Source organism: Hyaena hyaena, unplaced genomic scaffold (assembly GCF_003009895.1).
Source record: "Hyaena hyaena isolate Hyena2069 unplaced genomic scaffold, ASM300989v1 scaffold_113, whole genome shotgun sequence".
In the NCBI taxonomy this organism is placed as follows: Eukaryota; Metazoa; Chordata; class Mammalia; order Carnivora; family Hyaenidae; genus Hyaena; species Hyaena hyaena.
The window spans coordinates 1863238-1881059 of record NW_024080745.1 but is presented as its reverse complement, the minus strand read 5'-3'; the positions used below and the strand labels follow the sequence as shown (position 1 = coordinate 1881059).

At 43.2% G+C, this 17822-nt stretch overlaps 1 long non-coding RNA gene across 1 annotated transcript; it reads right to left on the bottom strand.

Moving 5' to 3' along the window:
- Positions 1-13834: 13834 nt before the first annotated feature.
- Positions 13835-15188, bottom strand: LOC120234679. Its single transcript, XR_005529163.1, has 2 exons — positions 15137-15188; positions 13835-14611 (listed from the first exon to the last, which is right to left on the bottom strand). It is a non-coding gene; the product is annotated as an uncharacterized LOC120234679 (long non-coding RNA).
- Between the last annotated feature and the right edge of the window lie 2634 nt (positions 15189-17822).

Sequence of the window (17822 nt, the reverse complement as noted above, 5' to 3'; positions counted from 1 at the left end):
TCTGAGCTAGCTGTCAGCACAGAGCCCAACGCGGGACTTGAACCCACGAACCATGAGATCATGACCTGAGCCGAAGTTGGACGCTTAACCGACTGAGCCACCCAGGCACCCCTGATATTTATTTATTTTTTATTTAAATTCCAGTTAGTTAACATACAGCATAATATTCGTTTCAGGTGTACAAGTTAGTGATTCATCCCTTCATTCATCACCTGGTGCTCATCACAAGTTCCCTCCTTCATCACCTTTACCTATTTAAGCCTTCCTCCCACCTACCTTTCCTCTGGTAACCATCAGTTTGTTCTCTATAGTTAAGAGTCCATTTCAAGGTTTGTCTGTCTTTTTTTCCCCTTTACTTGCTTGTTTTGTGTCTTAAATTCCATATAGAATGAAATCATATGGTATTTGTCTTTCTCTGACTTCTTTCTCTTAGACTCTAGCTCCATCCGTGTTGTTGCAAATGTCAAGAGTTCATTCTTTTTATAGCTGCGTAATATCCCATTATATATATATACACACACACACACACACACACACACACCATGTCTTCTTTATCCATTCATCAGTTGATGGATACTTGGGCTGTTTCCATAATTTGGCTATTGCAGATAATGCTGCTATATGTATCAGGGTACGTATATCCCTTTGAATTAGCATCTTGGGTAAATACCTAGTATTCAATTGCTGGACTGTAGGGTAGTTCTATTTTTAAGTTTTTGTGAAACTCTATACTGTTTTCCACAGTGGCTGCACCAGTTTGCATTACCCCCAACAGTGTAAGAGGGTTCCCTTTTCTCTACATCCTCACCAACAACCTGTTGTTTCTTGTGTTGGTGATGTTAGCCATTCTGATGGATGTGAAGTAGTATTTCATTGTAGTTTTTTTTTTTAAGTTTATTTATTTTGAGAGAGAGAGAGAGAGTGGGGGAGCGGCAGAGAGAGAGAATCCTAACCTTCAAGAGAGAATTGATGAGGGCTTGAACTCACAAACCATGAGGTCATGACCTGAGCCAAAGTCAGAAGCTTAGCCGACTGAGCCACCCAGGCATTCCTCATTGTAATTTTGATTTGCATTTCCCTAATGGTAAGTGATGTTGAGCATCTTTTCATGTGTCTGTTGGCCATCTGTATGACTTCTTTGAAAAAAATATCTATTCAGATCTTTTTCTGATTGGATGATATTTAATTAGAGACCTTAGGGAAATGAGAAAGTAATACATGTAGAGTATCTAGAAGAAGATCTTTCTGGGCAAATGAAGCAGAAAGTGCAAGGACCCTGAGGGTCAGGACCAGTCGGTACATTTGAGCAACAGCAAAAAACCACTATGGCTACAGCAGAGTGAGCCCAGCGGGAGGGTAGTAGAGGTAGAGGTGAGGTCAGAGAAGCAGTCTAGGCTTAGGGGAGGGGCAGGGCAGACCACGTGGCCTCTTCCAGACACAGTAAGGACTTTGCTTTACTCTGAGTGAAATTAGAGGCCATTGTAGGGTTTTGAGCAAAACAATGACATTAGTTTTAAAGTAATCACCCAGGTTTCTGGGTGGTGAATGGACTACTGGGGGGCAATGGTGGAAGCAGGGGCAGGAGAGGAGGCTGTTGAAATCGTCCAGCGCACCTCTGGGCCTGTCCCAGACCCCTGCTCCTACTCTGTCTCCTAGCCCACCCTGGGTATGTGCCCACAACTCTCAAACTGGGTTCTCTTACCTGTGTCTCTAGTCTTTCGTCTGCCTTCCAGCCTTACTTACCAATCTCTCTACTGATTCACTGGCAACCCTTTTGTTTCTCCTGTTCAGTACAGTCTTCAACGTATTACACGAGCTATTCAACCCTTTCTTATTTCTATTCAACTCTTAAAATATAGGCTTGGTGTGAGATGATCTTGCTAATGTAAGTGTCCTGAGCACTGTCAAGGTGGGCGACGTTAAGCTCGGACGTTCGGCAGGGGAGGTGTATTGAGAGCATTTTCGACTTAATGGTATTTCCAGGTTACGATGGGTTTGTCAGGATGTAACCCCACTGTAGGTTGCGGAAGATCTTCATGCCACTCTCCTCTTAGCTGTCTTTCTTCTTCTTCTGCACTGACTTAAAAACTGGTCTTCCTTTACACTTCAACTTAAAAGTCTCTTTATAAGGGACTCCTTCCCAACCCGCAGATCTGGTTAGGGGTCCTTGTCACATGCACCCTGTCTTCCTCAGAGCCCGAATCAGACTTCACTTGTTGAACATCGGTCTTCCCTGATCGGTGCTCTGCTCCATTTGGCAGGGCTCCGTTGGCTGTCTCTTCCAGCGGCCGTCCCTCCCGCAACCTGGCCAAAGCCTGACATACAGTGGGTGGGTCCTCCATAAATATCAGCTGGCTGGTTTGCTGTAAGTCTCAGGGTGGCTTATAAAACAAAATGACTTCCAAGTGAAGATTGAAATTGAATTGTCACTGTCATTATTTGGTGTCAGATTTGGTGATGTCACTGTCATTTATTAGCAGGAGAGAAGTACAGTGGTTGTAGGAACCATACCTCTTAAAACAACGGAAATGGATTTTTCAAGGGGAGGGTAGTGAACTCAGAGAGCAGAAAAGCTGAGGTAATCCTGTGGCTATTACAGCAGCTTTTTAATGGGCTTCATTTCATTTGGTCCTGCTTCATAAACTGTAATGAGTTCAAATGCCTGATCAGTAGCATGGGGTTCTTCTCAATCTAGACGTGAATGAATATTCATAACATGCTCTCCCTGAGCCAAGGGTTGAGGGGAGTCAGGCATAGTGAAGATAACATCTTCACAGACTCCCCAATCCAAAATTAAGTTATTTTTTCCCCTCACCCGCCTACCCGGACCTCTGCAAATGAGGTTGCCATTCGAAGCTGCAAATACATTCCGTGGAGGTGGTTGGTGTGGTTCTGGTGTGTTTCATAATGTGTATAGTAACGTCCATGAAGTAAGGGACAGGTTTCCACTTTCCACTGGGGTAAGATGAGCTCAGGTCCTGCCAAAAGTTTCTTTCTCTTTTGAAAAGACTTATCTCGGGGCGCCTGGGTGGCTTAGTCGGTTAAGCGTCCGACTTTCGCTTAGGTCATGATCTCGCGGTTCGTGGGTTCAAGCCCCGCGTCGGGCTCTGTGCTGACTGCCGGCTCAGAGCCTGGAGCCTATTTCAGTCTGTGACTCCCTCTCTCTGACCCTCCCCTGCTCACGCTGTCTCTCTCTCTCTCCTAGAAATAAATAAAAAATATTAAAAAAAAAAAAAAAAGACTTATCTCAAGCTTAAAGACTTCAACTTCCTTTTTAAAGACATGGCTCCTTTTCTTCAGGAAATGTGTGTTTCTACCAGGCTACAACTGAGATTGAAAATAATGAAGGAAGTCGATTTGATTTGCTGAACACACACCCTTGGCCACCGAGAGAAGGCTATCTGAGATTCAGAAAGAATAATAAGCAGGGCTGTCAGGATCCACTTTAGATTACAAAACTGCACAAGGTTATAAGGTTATTTTGCCTGGAACTTTTTGGTTGTTTTCTTTTAAAAACACTGCCTAATTATGGATGTGATGTCATAGAAAACAAAAGCAGTTCGTTCCTTTCCAGTTTCCATTCTACTGAGAGTGACTTAAGGGCAGACTTTGATTTTCAAAGCGATCCAGAAGAAACCTGGGTAATAGTAAGGAAAAACAACTTAGACTCTAACCTTGTTCATTAAATGTGAGCAGAAGGGCACAAAACGTCTACCAGTAAATGTTACTTGCTGGTCTACTGGAAACTAACATAGTGTCACTGGACTCCTACAACGTTACAGTGCACGCCCTCTGAGCTGTCTTCATGGCAGTGGTAATAGGTCACACTCTTACCTAGCTGCTCCTGTAACTCACACTTACCATATGGGGATTATTTGAGGATGACCTTTTGTTTTCAGAACTTTGAGGCAATAGGTGTGACACATCAGGGTTCATTAGGCCTGCGGTTTATGGGTGTTGAGCCACGAGTTTAGTTGTGGATATGTAGTTAACAAACCATATCCAATAAATAAGAATTATTTATTCTCTCTGCCAAGTAAAGGGATTCCTCCCTCCCTCATTCCCCCTCTTTCTTTCCTTTTAATATTTTAGTTTTATTTTTTTTCTCTACACCCAATATGGGGCTCAAACCTCACAACCCTCAGATCAAGAGTCACATACTTCCCTGAGTCAGCTAGGCACCCCTCCCCCCCTTTTCTCTCTTGCCATTCCATTCTGTTTCTGTTTCCTTTCCCTTTCCCCCTTCCCCCTTCCCCTTCCCCTTTCCCCTTTCCCCTTCCCCTTTCCCCTTCCCCTTTCCCCTTCCCCTTTCCCCTTCCCCTTTCCCCTTCCCCTTCCCCCTTCCCCTTCCCCCTTCCCCCTTCCCCCTTCCCCCTTCCCCCTTCTCCCTTCCCCTTCCTCCTTCCCCCTTCCCCTTTCCCCTTCCTCTTTCCCCTTCCTTCTTTCCCCTTTTCCTCTTCTCCTTTCTCCTTTCCCGTTTCAATTTCCCCTTTCCTCTTTTTTTGTTTTTTAATAAGATGTATGCCCAATGTGAGGCTTGAACTCCCCACCCAGCACTGAGCCAGCCAGGCACCCCTGTTGCATTGCATTTTTATTCATATAATCACATTCAAAAGAACAGCACTCTAAGGAATTTTTCAACCCTGATTATTAAGGTCAAACAGCCAGAATTTAACTTGATTTCCACTTAAATATGTTCTAATTCGTACTTTCTTAAGTAAATATCAATTATATTGCCACAATAGAAACCAATAATAATACAGAGATTGAATAGTAGGAAGTAAACCCAAGGTTTTGAGAAGCTATTAAATCTAATTTTCTATAATGCCATTATAAATATCAGCTTTGAATTTAATAACATAACTTGGTTCTGCATATTTTCTTTGAAAGTGTAGGGAAATAGGAAAGGGTTGGTGTGTGATACCAGACAGATATGGGTTTAAATCACTTGCTCTGAGTGACAGTGGGCAGGCTTCGTAACCCCCCTGGGTGTCAGCATCACTGTCCTGTGGCTATGACTGGGATGCCTTGGGGGAAGGAGGTGTGAAAGTGAGGGAGACCGGCTGCCTGTAGATGCCTGGTGCCCAAAATGACTGCAGAGTCCCTCTCCTCCCACCTCTTCGTCTGACCCTGCCAGTGTTTAGCAAGTCATTTTACATTTCTGTGCCTCATTTTCCTCAGGTGAAAAAGAAGACTGACCATATACTCTCTCTCTCTCTCTTTTTTTAATGTTTATTTACTTATTTTGTGTGAGAGAGATCTGCACTGGACAGGGGCAGAAAGAGAGAGGGAGGGAGAGAGAGAATCCTAGGCAGGTTCTGTGCCAGCAGCAGAGCCCAGTCCCACGAGCCATAAGATCACGACCTGAGTCAAAATCAAGAGTCGGAAGTGCCACTGACTGAGCCAACCAGGTGCCCCTGGACCATGTACTCTTGAAAGTTCTGAAAAATTCTACAGTTCTGGGCTTTGAAATGCTGGGCTGCCTGTCTGGATTAGTCAGTGGAGCATGCTACTCTTGATCTCAGGGTTGTAAGTTCGAGCCCCACATTGAGGGTAGAGATTGCTTAAAAATAAAATCTTGAAAAACAAGTATAAATTTTTTAAAACGGTTTAAAAAGATGGAAAAAAGTATGCACATCATGCTTAGAAGTCTGACTGATACCTAAGTGAAAGTATCTACAGACCATGAACCGTCTGTTCTTTATGCTAAAAATAAATTCTTCTGAGAGCAAGTTAATTGAAAACTGCAAAAAGCACTGATAATGTCTTCTATTCACCTTAAAAGAGCAATGATATTCCGTCTTTTGCAGTCATGAAATGAGTAGAAGGAAGGCTGTAAATATTTATTGGAATGGAGAGTGGGACAGAGAAAGGACCTGCTTTGTCTCCGTGGGGGTAGCACATCTATGGCTCATTGTTTGCACTAAGCGTTTAATAATCCCATCTGTTGAAAATGTATATTGGGAGGTACTTGAAATTGCTATAAGCTACCTAGAAATTGGCAGCAAAGTAATCCTGGAGAGATTCCATACTCTGCAGTAGACCAAGAAATCCGCTATAAATCAATATTAATTATAAAATCCCGCCTTTGGCCACAGCTCGTTAGACATCTTTCTTTAGGCACAGCATAGACTTCTACCACTAGAACCCGGGACTGTAGGGTGCTTTGCTAATCTCAGGTTCACACCTTCAGGGATACTGCTTGATCCAAAAAACCCACTCCTCATCTGACATGATAGCAATGGCAGAACTTTCTCCTGCCCCCCTCCCCCCACACCTTTGCTGTGGCATCATCTGCCCTGATAACTCCATGCGCTTCCCGTGTCTCACATCTGCTGCAGTAAGTTACATCTCATTGCAAAGATGAATCACCGAGGGGGCGCCTGGCTGGCTCCAGTGGAAGAGCCAGTGACTCTTGATCTCAGAGTCGTGAACTTGAGCCCCATTTTGGGTGTTCAGATTACAGCCAGTATTTTATAAATAGTTTTTACAGAATGAATCACTGAGTCTGATAAAAACTTGATGCTTCTTTTTCCTTCCTGTTATCTCTTTTTCACAGTCTTGGCCTTGCATTTCATTCTGAGGCGAGCGACTGCAGTTTGTTCTTAATAGTGTGTCTGTTTTTCTTACTATACTTCTTGCTTTAAAACCTCAACTCGTGGTGGCGGGGCTCCTGGGTGGCTCAGTCAGTTAAGCATCCAACTCTTGGTTTGGACTCAGGTCATCATCTCACCATTGGTGAGATCCAGGAGGTCAAGTCCCAAGTGAGACTCTATTCTACCAGCCCAGATCTTGCTTGGGATTCGCTTTCCCCCCCCCCCCCCCCCCCCCCCCCCCCCCCCCCGCCCCTCTCCCCATGCTCTCACTTTCTGTCCATTTGCCACCCTGCACACGCATTTTGCACAGAGGGACGGCATGCCCTGAGCTGTTGCTGCTCAGAAGGCAAAGACTGGATACTTTGCTGGAGCTGCTAAAGACGTTTAATGAATCATTATCCCTCTAGTGATCTCTTTTGGTGAAACTCTTTATGTAACTGTCTCTCTGTGTGAAATTAAAGTAGGAGTTTAAGAGAGTACCTAATCAAAAGGAGCAGTTTTCAACAAGAGAAATCAGGGTTTCATTTTCCCCAGGATGCGGAGAGTCTTTGTGGGTCTAGAGATCCCTTCTCTTCGCTCCCCAGCTGCCGCGCCTCCTTGCCCCGCGCAGCTGCTTGCCTGTGTTTGTCAAATTCGTCATCACATAAATGGCATCTGGGCTGACTTGCGTTCCTCTAAAATTCCCACGTTGAAGCTGCACCTCCAATGTGACCGTATTTGGAGATCGGGTCTTTAACAACGGGATTAAGTTAAAATGAGGCTGCTAGGTTGGGCCTAATCCAGTCTTCCTCCTAAGAAGAGGAAGCTTGAACACACCGAGGCGTGGGGTAGGGTGGGGGTGGGGGGGCAGGTATGCACAGGGGTGGCCTCAGAGGAGACCAACCCTCTGGCGCACCTTCATGCCGGACATCCAGCCTCCTGAGCTGGGAAGAAAGAAATTACGGCAATTTCAGCCCCCCACTCTGTGGTATTTCACAGCCATACCGCCTCTATGTTTGGAGATGGCCACAGGATCAAACGGGAGAATCCAAAACACAGGATCTAGAAAACGGAGAGATAAACTCACACGAGAGACCATCTGGAACCCACGTGGCGTGGGACATGTTTGAAACATTCTCCTCCATCAAAGCCCGGTTTTGGGTTCCCGGCCTCCCTGGAAGTCAGGGAGGAAATTTCACCACAGGCTCAGCAGTGTCAGAAGTGCAGGCAAAAACCCTGTCGTGTCCAGAGAGAGCGGTCCGCGTGGCAGTGCCCTGCGTGTCCGCTGTGCGGGGTTACCTTGCTCAGATCTAGGGAAGTGAGGATAAAACCAAGCTCTGCCTCCATTAACAACAAGCAGATGGAGGTGAGTCAGACACGCTGTTCAGCAGCGCGGGCGCACTGTCCCTGTTCAGCTGGATTTTGGCTTTAGCTTTATGGAGTCAGCTTCAAAGAAGTCTTCAGAAGTACTTTGTACAGTAACTGAGTCCCTCCATGTATTTATTGGCCTCCACCTCACTTCTGGAAGTTTGACCTTCATAAAGCCCCAGTGACTTCTGGCTTGATTCAGTACATTAAAGAAGAAAAAAAATGTGGTTTACATATCCTGTTGTGTGGGCATCTTTAAAATACGTACTTAAAGACCATCATTTCTCTTCTTTTTATTTCTGTTCGGTCGGAACAGTGTTTTAACAATGTCTAATTCGTGGGTTGCATAGTCCAGTTGGAATTCTCACTAATCATCAATAGTAGGAAAAAAACCATAATTTTCAGAGATGAATTGCCCCTGAACTTTTCATGTTGGTGTAAAATAGGGGTCTGCTGTGGTGTTACTTTTTTCCCTGAGAGCTACCATCTTTTTCCCTTTTCCCAATGGTGTGTAACATTGCTACTGCTTCCAAACATGCCCGGGTCTTCTTCTGAGCTCTGCAGTCACTGGTCTACATGCCGATTTTTAGGCGTGCTAACCTTATTGCTTGTAAAATATCTTGATATCTGGGAAAGAACTTGCCTGGCTTGCCCTCACTCACTGTACTTCCCCCCAAAGTTATGCGTTTTCTTCCACTGAATTTTCAAATAAGCTTCTCAAGATTAGGAACACACCTTTTTGATTGGGTTCTATTCTGTTTATCAATTGATCGAGGGAATATTAGTATCTAATCAATACTGCATCTTTGTCTCTGTGAGCATAGAATACCACAATATTAGTTTTAGGCTTTCTTTATAAAACCATGAATTAAAAAAAAACCCACTAGTATATGCTGTATTCAAAATTCAGATATTTATGGAAGGATTTCCATTGCAAGGACTGTGCTGGGCTTTGCTGGATTTTTAAAATATGCAAGATGTGGGCACTGGGGTGGCTCCGTCAGTTAAGCATCTCACTGTTGATCTCAGCCCAGGTCACGATCTCACAGTTCATGAGTTCAAGCCTGGAGTTGGGCTTTGCACTGATAGCGTTGAGGCTGCTTGGGATTGTCTCTTTCTCTCTCTCTCTCTCTCTCTCTGTGTCTCTCCTTGCTCCTGCCTCACTTGTGCTTGCTCTCTCTCAAAATAAACAAATAAATTGTTAAAAAATTAAATAAATAAATAAAATTAGCAAGGTAGTCTATTTTTTTTTATTTTTTTTTAAAGCTTTTTTTTAAAAATTTTTTTTTAATGTTTTATTTATTTCTAGGAGAGAGAGAGAGACAGCGTGAGCAGGGGAGGGTCAGAGAGAGAGGGAGTCACAGACTCTGAAACAGGCTCCAGGCTCTGAGCTGGCAGTTAGCACAGAGCCCGATGCGGGGCTCGAACCCACGAACCGCGAGATCATGACCTAAGCGAAAGTCGGACGCTTAACCGACTAAGCCACCCAGGCGCCCCGGTAGTCCTCTATTTTAAAAAGGTCACAATCTAATAGGGAGGAAGGGGAATGTAGACACACACACAGCTTACTTAATATAAATTAGATTGTCAGGGGTGCCTGGTTGGCTCAGTTGGTAGAGCATGTGACTCTTGATATCAGGGTTGTGAGTTCAAGCCCCATGTTGGGTGTGAAGCCTACTTAAAAGGAAAAAATTCAGTTCCTCAGTCCTAGTAGGCACATTTCAAGTGCTCATTGGTCACATGTGGCTACTGTCTACTGTATTGGATAGTGCAATTTTAGATAATCATTTATTATATAACTCTACATGTATATAACTCTACATACAACTTGGGGCTCAAACTTACAACCCGGAAATCAAGAGTCATATGTTCCTCTGACTGAGCCAGCCAGGCACCCCTTAAGATTGATTTTGAGACAGGGAGAAAGTGCTAGCTATCACACACGCCAGTGGGGGAGGAGGACAGAGTGGGAGAGAATCCCAAGCAGGCTCCATGCTCAATGCAGAGCCAGACTCTGGGCTCAATCTCAGTACTGTGAGATCATGACCTCAGCCTAAATCAGAAGTCAGAGGCTGACTGAACCACACAGACTGCAAGATTTTTATTTTTAAGTAATCTCTACATGCACAATAGTGCTCAGACTCAGAGCCCTGAGGTCAAGGGTCCCATGCTCTACTGACTGAGCCAGCCAGGAGACCCTGAAGTGCAGTCATTTAAATAGATGTTTCTAGGCTGAGGTTTTAGGAGTAATACATATTTGATACATAGTAATACATAGTTGATAATTTGTGTTCTAATTGATGATATCTAAAACATTCTGATATTTTAGATTGAAGAAAATGCAATTTCATTTGCAAAAGGATCAGATGGAAGTAATCAAGAATGGTAAAAGCCTTATCTCAGAATAGTGCTGTCTAGAGAATAGTTTTGCAATTAGGAGTGGGGGGGAGGAGCTACGGCGAAATTTATGGATTTTCTGCCTCTTTGGGTGGAGCAGAAATTCAAAATTGAGCTTTATAAGCTATTTGGTTTCTTCCCGGATCTTTTATTTGTTTGTTTTCCAGCTTAGTACCTCCAAGAGTCCTTTTTAGCGTTGAAAGGAATATGGTTTTTAACTCCAAACCCTGCTAATATTTTGAAAAACCTACTGCATTCCTGGTAACTTCTTAAATTTTTTAAAATGTTTATTTATTTATTTTGAAAGAGAGAGAGAGAAAGAAGGGGAAAGGGAAGAGAGAGGAGAGACAGAGAATCCCAAGCAGGCTCCATGATGCCAGCGCAGAACCCGTTGTGGGGTTTGAACTCACAAACTGTGAGATCATGACCTAAGCTGAAATCAAGAGTCTGATGCTTAATCAAAACCAACTGAGCCACCCAGGTGCCACATTCCCAGTAACTTCTGACAATTCCTGCATATATGTGTGTTAAGTACATGCTTATGCATGTGAGTGGGGGTGCCTGCCTTCTGGGTGCGCTATGTACACCATGAGATTATATTCGATACTTGTCCCTGATATGGCAGTTTTCTCCTTTCATGAAAGACATTCCTTCTAATGGAAGGAAAAATCAATGGAATGTCAAATACTAACTGGGAGTATATCAGCCACAGCTGATCTGGGATGTGAAGCAGTGAGAAATAGTAGAATAATACCTTTTGAAACTGTCAGCTAGGCTAGTGAGTACTTCTAAATACTTGCAAGAAATATAACCTTCACTTCCAAAGCGATATAAGAATTGATTTCTCATTTTGTGAAACTTGAAATGCAAAACTGAAAATCTGGAAATGCTCGGAAATGATTTTAAAAAGACAAGGAGCCTTCAGAAGGGGGATAAAGTCCAAATGATATAATTTTGAATTTCAAAAGCCCTCTTTTTTTTCTTCAGGAAAAGAACAGGAAACAAAAGGCTTAGAATGTTGAGATCATCTTCATGGGGTTATTAGGAATGCTGGATGTTCATTAAACTGTTTGGGTGAAGCAGACAGGTGGAGCGGGCTGGGGTAGGTGAAAGTCGTATCAGTGAAGTGTTATGTGAGGGATGGGGAACCGTGGGGTTTCCAGATGCATTCAAGTTCTTTCCTGTTCCTGTTCTCAGTAGTGCCAGCTTTGGCCTTTGATTAAGAGAGAGAGAGTTGGGGCGCCTGGGTGGCTTAGTCGGTTAAGCGTCCGACTTTTGCTTAGGTCATGATCTCGCGGTTTGTGGGTTCGAGCCTCGCATCGGGCTCTGTGCTGACTGCCAGCTCAGAGCCTGGAGGCTGTTTTGGAGTCTATGTCTCCCTCTCTCTCTGATCCTCCCCTGCTCACGCTGTCTCTGTCTCTCTCTCCTAGAAATTAAAAAAAAAAGAGAGAGAGAGAGTTATTGTTTTTGTCTGTTTGTTGTTTTTAAAGATTATTTATTTTGAGGGGCGCCTGGGTGGCTTAGTCGGTTAAGCGTTCGACTTTCGCTTAGGTCATGATCTCGTGGTTCGTGGGTTCGAGCCCCGCGTCGGGCTCTGTGCTGACTGCCAGCTCAGAGCCTGGAGCCTGTTTCAGAGTCTGTGACTCCCTCTCTCTCTGACCCTTCCCTACTCACGCTGTCTCTCTCTCTCTCCTAGAAATAAATAAAACATTAAAAAAAATTTTTAAAAAATAAATAAAGATTATTTATTTTGAGAGAGAACAGGGCTGGGGGCGACAGAGAGAGGGTGAGAGAGAGAATCCCAAGCAGGCTCTGCACCATCAGCACAGAGCCCGATGCGGGGCTCGAACTCACGAACCAAGAGATCATGACCTGAGTCAAAGTCAGATGCTTAACTGACTAAGCCACCCAGGTGCCCCAAGACAGTTACTGTTTAATGGGTGCAGTTATTCCCATTCTACAGGGGAGGAGAATGAGGCTTGTAAAGGTTAAATAAGTCATCCAAGGATACACACCTAGCAAATGAGTTTTGGAGTCAGATAAACCTGGAATTTGGATTCCACTTTTGCCATCTGTTAGCTTGGTCAAATCCCTTCATCTGTTCAGAGAGTCTGATAGCTGCTCAGTCAAATGGGAAAATTATAGCACCTACTATCACAGAGACCAGGTTGGGGGAAGGGGTTTGGCAGTAACTCAAGAGTCGACATATTTAAAGTTCCTGGTACAGACAATAGCAGGCTAAATAAATAATAGCTATTACCACTTGCTGAATCTGTACAGAATACTAGAGATGTTGTGGAGGGACACAAAAAATGGATAAAGATACTTTGCTTATTCTGAAGTAGTAGAACATTTGGGGTTTCTCTTGATCATTTGCCCTAAACATTTGGAGGAGTGAGGTAGGGTGGGGCAGGAAGTGTCAACATTTGTGATCCTCCACGTTAGACATTTTGTTAGGCTCTGTCAGCCATATCAGCTTTGTCTACATATTAAGGAAAAATCCTACCTTGTAAAATGAATTAAGATAATGGGAAACGGGCTCTAGCTACCATTTTCCTGCAGAATGCTTGATTTTCAGCAACAGGCTACTGATGTCACTTGGGAAATGAACTGTCCCACAGTGTATTTATCCATTCTGCAGTTGATGACAGTAGAGTTGTATCCAGATGGGGACTGCAACCACTAGGAACATCCTTGATCTGCTTGACTTGTGTCCTCTAGGGTACTGAAGAGCGGAGTGGCTGGGCCATAGGGCACACATAGCTTCAACTTGATGAGATAATGCTTCCAGGGAGTTGTACCTGTTTATGCTCCCACCTCCAGTGTGTGGGAGTTCCCGCTTCCTCCAGATCATTGCCAGCACGGAGTATCGCAATACTTTTTGTCAGTCTGAGGGCTTGTTTTTTTTGGTATGACATCATTGCATACACATTTCCACGTATGATTACAAATTCTAAGTATAAATTTGCAATATATGTACAGTATTTGTGTCTCATAATTTATATAATCAGCCCCTTAATTTTCTGGAACAATTGTTTCATAAACAATCCGTTAGATTTTTTAAAAAAACTTTTCAGAATGATCAAACACTTGTGATGGACAATCGTTGCCTATAAACTTTTCCCATATTGTATTATCGGGGTCAATTTCTACAGCAGAATTGTCTGGTCACAGTTTACGAGTAAAAAGAAGCAGGGGAGGTAGTCGCCTTGGGGATGAAGGGAATTGAAGTACAGGGAGGAAGTTTACCTTTTTAGGTCCTGTGGGTTGGCACAGGCAGGTGGTGGCCACAGCGGCTGCAGGGCAGGGGAGGGGGGAGGAGGGGCAGAGTCAGGGCCCAGCGCTTAGCCAGAGGCTTCTACTGCCTTTCTAGTTCTATTTTCCAAAATTTGTGATTATGAGGAATGGAATTGGAATGCAACCTTTTCCGGGATAACAGCATAAATCCTGGAAGTCTCACTGGCAAGGAGAAAAAGATAACACATGAAGACAGATTGTAGGTTTTGTTCTGTTTTCTGCAGACGTTTATTGAGCTCCTACTTGGAAGTGCTTTACCTTACTACGTCCTTTCATTCTCAGCAGGAACGTGAGGTGGGTTCTGTTCCCGTCCTGAGTGTACGGAGGAGAGAACCAACGCTTTATAGCTGGTAGGTGGTGGCACTGAGATTTGAATCTAGAGAGTCGGTCTCCAGCACACCACACCGCCTCCCTGTAACAGCGCAGGACCATTTATACTTAGGTGTTTGTGTGAGTGAGAGAAGCACCAGATACTGTCAGAATTCAGAGAAGGGAGAAGTGAGTGTGGACCCGGGTGCACAAGGAAGGCTTCGGCAAGCAGCTTCCTCTTTTGATAGAGCTGTGACTCGGGCTGTTTTTTTAGACATCACATCAGATTTCTCTGGCAGTTTCACCTCCCACCATCCTTATCTTGCAGAGTGAACTGAAAAAACGCAGAGTGAATTCATGGACAGTGTGTTCCTGAGGTGTAGCTAGCTCATCCTTCAGATTCAGGATGTGCTTGATGAAAAAATTCTCCTGGGCAGGCCATGTGTAGAATGGAGTCGGCTAGAGATTTCCAGAGAACCGCTTCCTCTGAAGTCCAGTGAAGTAGGAAGTCTCAGCATCACAGCTCCATCAAATGACTTAACCGAAAGGAATGCTCTGTGCCTCGTGCCAAGGAAGGTATTTTCTGACCTTGTTGTGGACTTGTGGGAAAATGCTGTAGCAGGCAGCCCAGCGGCCTGTGCCGTCATCCGATGGTGAAACCCTTCCTAGTGAATGAGAAGATCAAAAAGATAGAAATAACAAAGCCCATTATGTTCTAATCCATGTGCACATGATAGAAAACCAAGGCTCAGGGGAACCTGGGTGGTTCACTCAGTTAGCGCCTGACTCTTGATTTCAGCTCAGGTCATGACCTCAAAGTTTTTGAGATCGAGCCCCGTGTCCAGCTCTGCGCTGAGTGTGGAGCCTGCTTGGGATTCTCTCTCCCTCTCTCTCTCTGCCCTTCCCCCTGCTCATGCTCTCTCTTTCTCTCTCTCTCTTTCTAAATAAATAAATAAATATATATATATATAAAAAAAGGAAAACAAAGGCTCAAACCAATATGAGACACCCACAAGAGAACAAAACAAGCACACGAGAATTTGTGGAATTCCCTACTCAACTTCCAATGTAAATTTTTGGTAAGAAACTCAGTATGTGATGAAACAAATCTGTGAACTGTAATACATTCTTCCAACCAAATCAGGACTTAATTGTCAGTCATTCATTCAACAAAAACCTTAAAAACTCACTGCATAATGGATACCACCTGCCGTCTCTCCTTTCCCTTCAGTTTCGACAGCTGGCCCCTCCTCTGATGTCACAAGGGGCCAGAACCTGGAAGAACTCTGTTCTGTAGACAATCTCTCCAGAGAAAAAAAATCCCTCTACTGCCCACTCCTATCTGCTGTACTGTTTCCCCTTCCAAAACCCAAAGTTTTTCCTGTGGAAGTTATCACCACTGCACCTAAGGTGAAAATAGATTTTTAATTAGAATTTTAATTTTGAGATTATAGTAGAGAGAGAGAGATCGCATACCCTTAGTTTCCCTGAAGGCAATATCTTGCAAAACCAGTATAGTAGTTCAAATATCATATTAACATTGATACAATCCATGATCTTGTTCAGATTTCCCCAGTTTCTCTTGCATTCATTTGCGTATTTAGTTCTCTGTAGTTATTTTGCAGGACTGGGCCCTGTCCACCAGCACAGTCCAGATACAGCACAGTTCCATCAGCAGATGATCCCCCTGTCGCTCTTTTATAGCCATGTCCACCCCATCCTGTGGCGCCCTCCCCTCCCCACCTTGTTCCCCGTTCTCGGCAAACACCAGTTTCTTCATCATTTCTGTAATTTTGTCATTCAGGGATGCCTCATAAATGGGATTGGATTGGCTTTTTCACTCAGCATAATTGGCTTGAAACTCACCCAGTTGTTGTCTAGTAGTAGCTTGTTCCTCTTTACTGTTGGGCCATCATCTGTAAGATGGGTGTCCCCACAGTCTAACTGTTCACCCACTGAAGCACTTGTGAGCTGGTTCCAGTTTTTGGCTTTTACGAAGAAAGCTAGTAAGAACATTCGCACACTGGCTTTTGTGTGAGCATACATTTTCTCTTCTCTGGGATAAATGCTTCAGGGTGCAGTTTCTGGGTCATATGGTATTTGCATGTTTAGTTTACTTCTATTTTTATTTGATTTTATTTTTTTAATGTTTATTATTTTTGAGGGAGAGAGAGAGAAAAACAGAGTGCAAGTAGGGGAGGGGCAGAGAGAGAGGGAGACACAGAATCCGAAGCAGGCGCCAGGCTCTGAGTTGTCAGCACAGAGCCCGATGCAGGGCTCGAATTCACGGACCCTGAGATCATGATCTGAACCAAAGTCAGATGCTTAACGGACTGAGCCACCCCGGAGCCCCTATTTTAATCCCACTGTAGAGCCCAATGTGAAGCTTGAACTCTCCTTAAGATCAAGACCTGAGCTGACATCAAGAGTTAGAAGATTAACCAACTGAATCACCTAAGTGTCCCTGCATGTTTAGTTTTTTTATTTTTTTAATTTTTAATTTTTTATTATTATTATTTTTTTTTTAGTAATCCCTATATTTGACATGGGGCTTGAACTCACAACCCCGAGACCAGAATCATAGGCTTTTCCCATTGAGCCAGTCAGGAACCCATACGTGTTTAGTTTTATAGGAGAATGCTAGACTCTTTTCCACAGAGGCTGTACTATTTTACATTCCTGCCAACATATGAATTATCTCCTTTCTCTGTGTCCTTGCCAGCATTTAGTGCTATCACTATATTTTAGTCATTCTGTTATGTGAGTTGTGGTATCTTGTGGTTTTCATTTGCATTTCCCTAAAGGCTAATGATGCTGAATGACTTTTCATGTGTCTATTTGCCATCTGTATTTTTTCTTTGATGAAATGTCTCTTCACGTCTTTTGTCCATTTTTAGTTGGATTATTGATATTTTTCTACTTATTGAGTTTTGAGAGTTCTTTATGTATTTTAGATACTAATCCAACTAATTTGTTGGATATGTGTTTTTGCAGATATATTCTCCCCGTCTGTATCTTGTCTTTCCATCCCCCCAACAACACACAAAGCAAAAGTGTTTCATTTTGATATGGTAAAATACATTTTTTTGGACTTCTTAATGTAGCCTCATGTCTATAGGGAAAGATAGTGTTAGAGACCAATTTCCAGAAGAGCTGAAGACTTCCTATAAAATCTTCATTAAAATTTATTGTTCTTGAGAAATGACTAGCATGAAATTGTTGCATTTGCTAAAAAGGAATATGAGACAAGTTTGCCAGCCTTTAGAGCTTGAGTTGAGTCTCTCTACCTTCCTGTTTTTATCAAAGTCTTAGAAGTTTTGGGCTTCTCTGCCGCATAGTTGCTAATGCTAAAGAAATAGCAGTGATTGTTTTCTTACAGTCATATAGAACATGCTATGTTAAAAATTAAATATAAACATTAACAGCGGTCATTTCCACGAGTGTCTGGCTGGCTTTGTAGTTGTAGCGTGCAACTCTTGATCTTGGGGTTGTGAGTTTGAGCCCCAGGTTGGGTGTAGAGATTACTTAAAAATAAAATCTTGGGGGAAAAAAAAAAGTGGTCATTTCCAGTTGGAAATGCATCAGCCTGGAAGCTTCTGATCCTCATTTATATTGAGGATGTTTATATATGTTTGTATCATATACATATGTATGATTAGCATGCGTTCACATCAAGCTACTTATTTACATTTTTAAATACCAATTTATTCTTTTTTTTCCTCTCCTTAAATCCTTAGGGAAAAAAATTTAAAAGCTTACTGTACTTTTTATCTTACGAATGTTTCTCCCAGAGGGAACACTTTCCTGTACTAGTAAATCAAAAGGCAATATAAAAGGAAATACATTTTCCTTTACTTTGTAAGAGGCTTACATTTT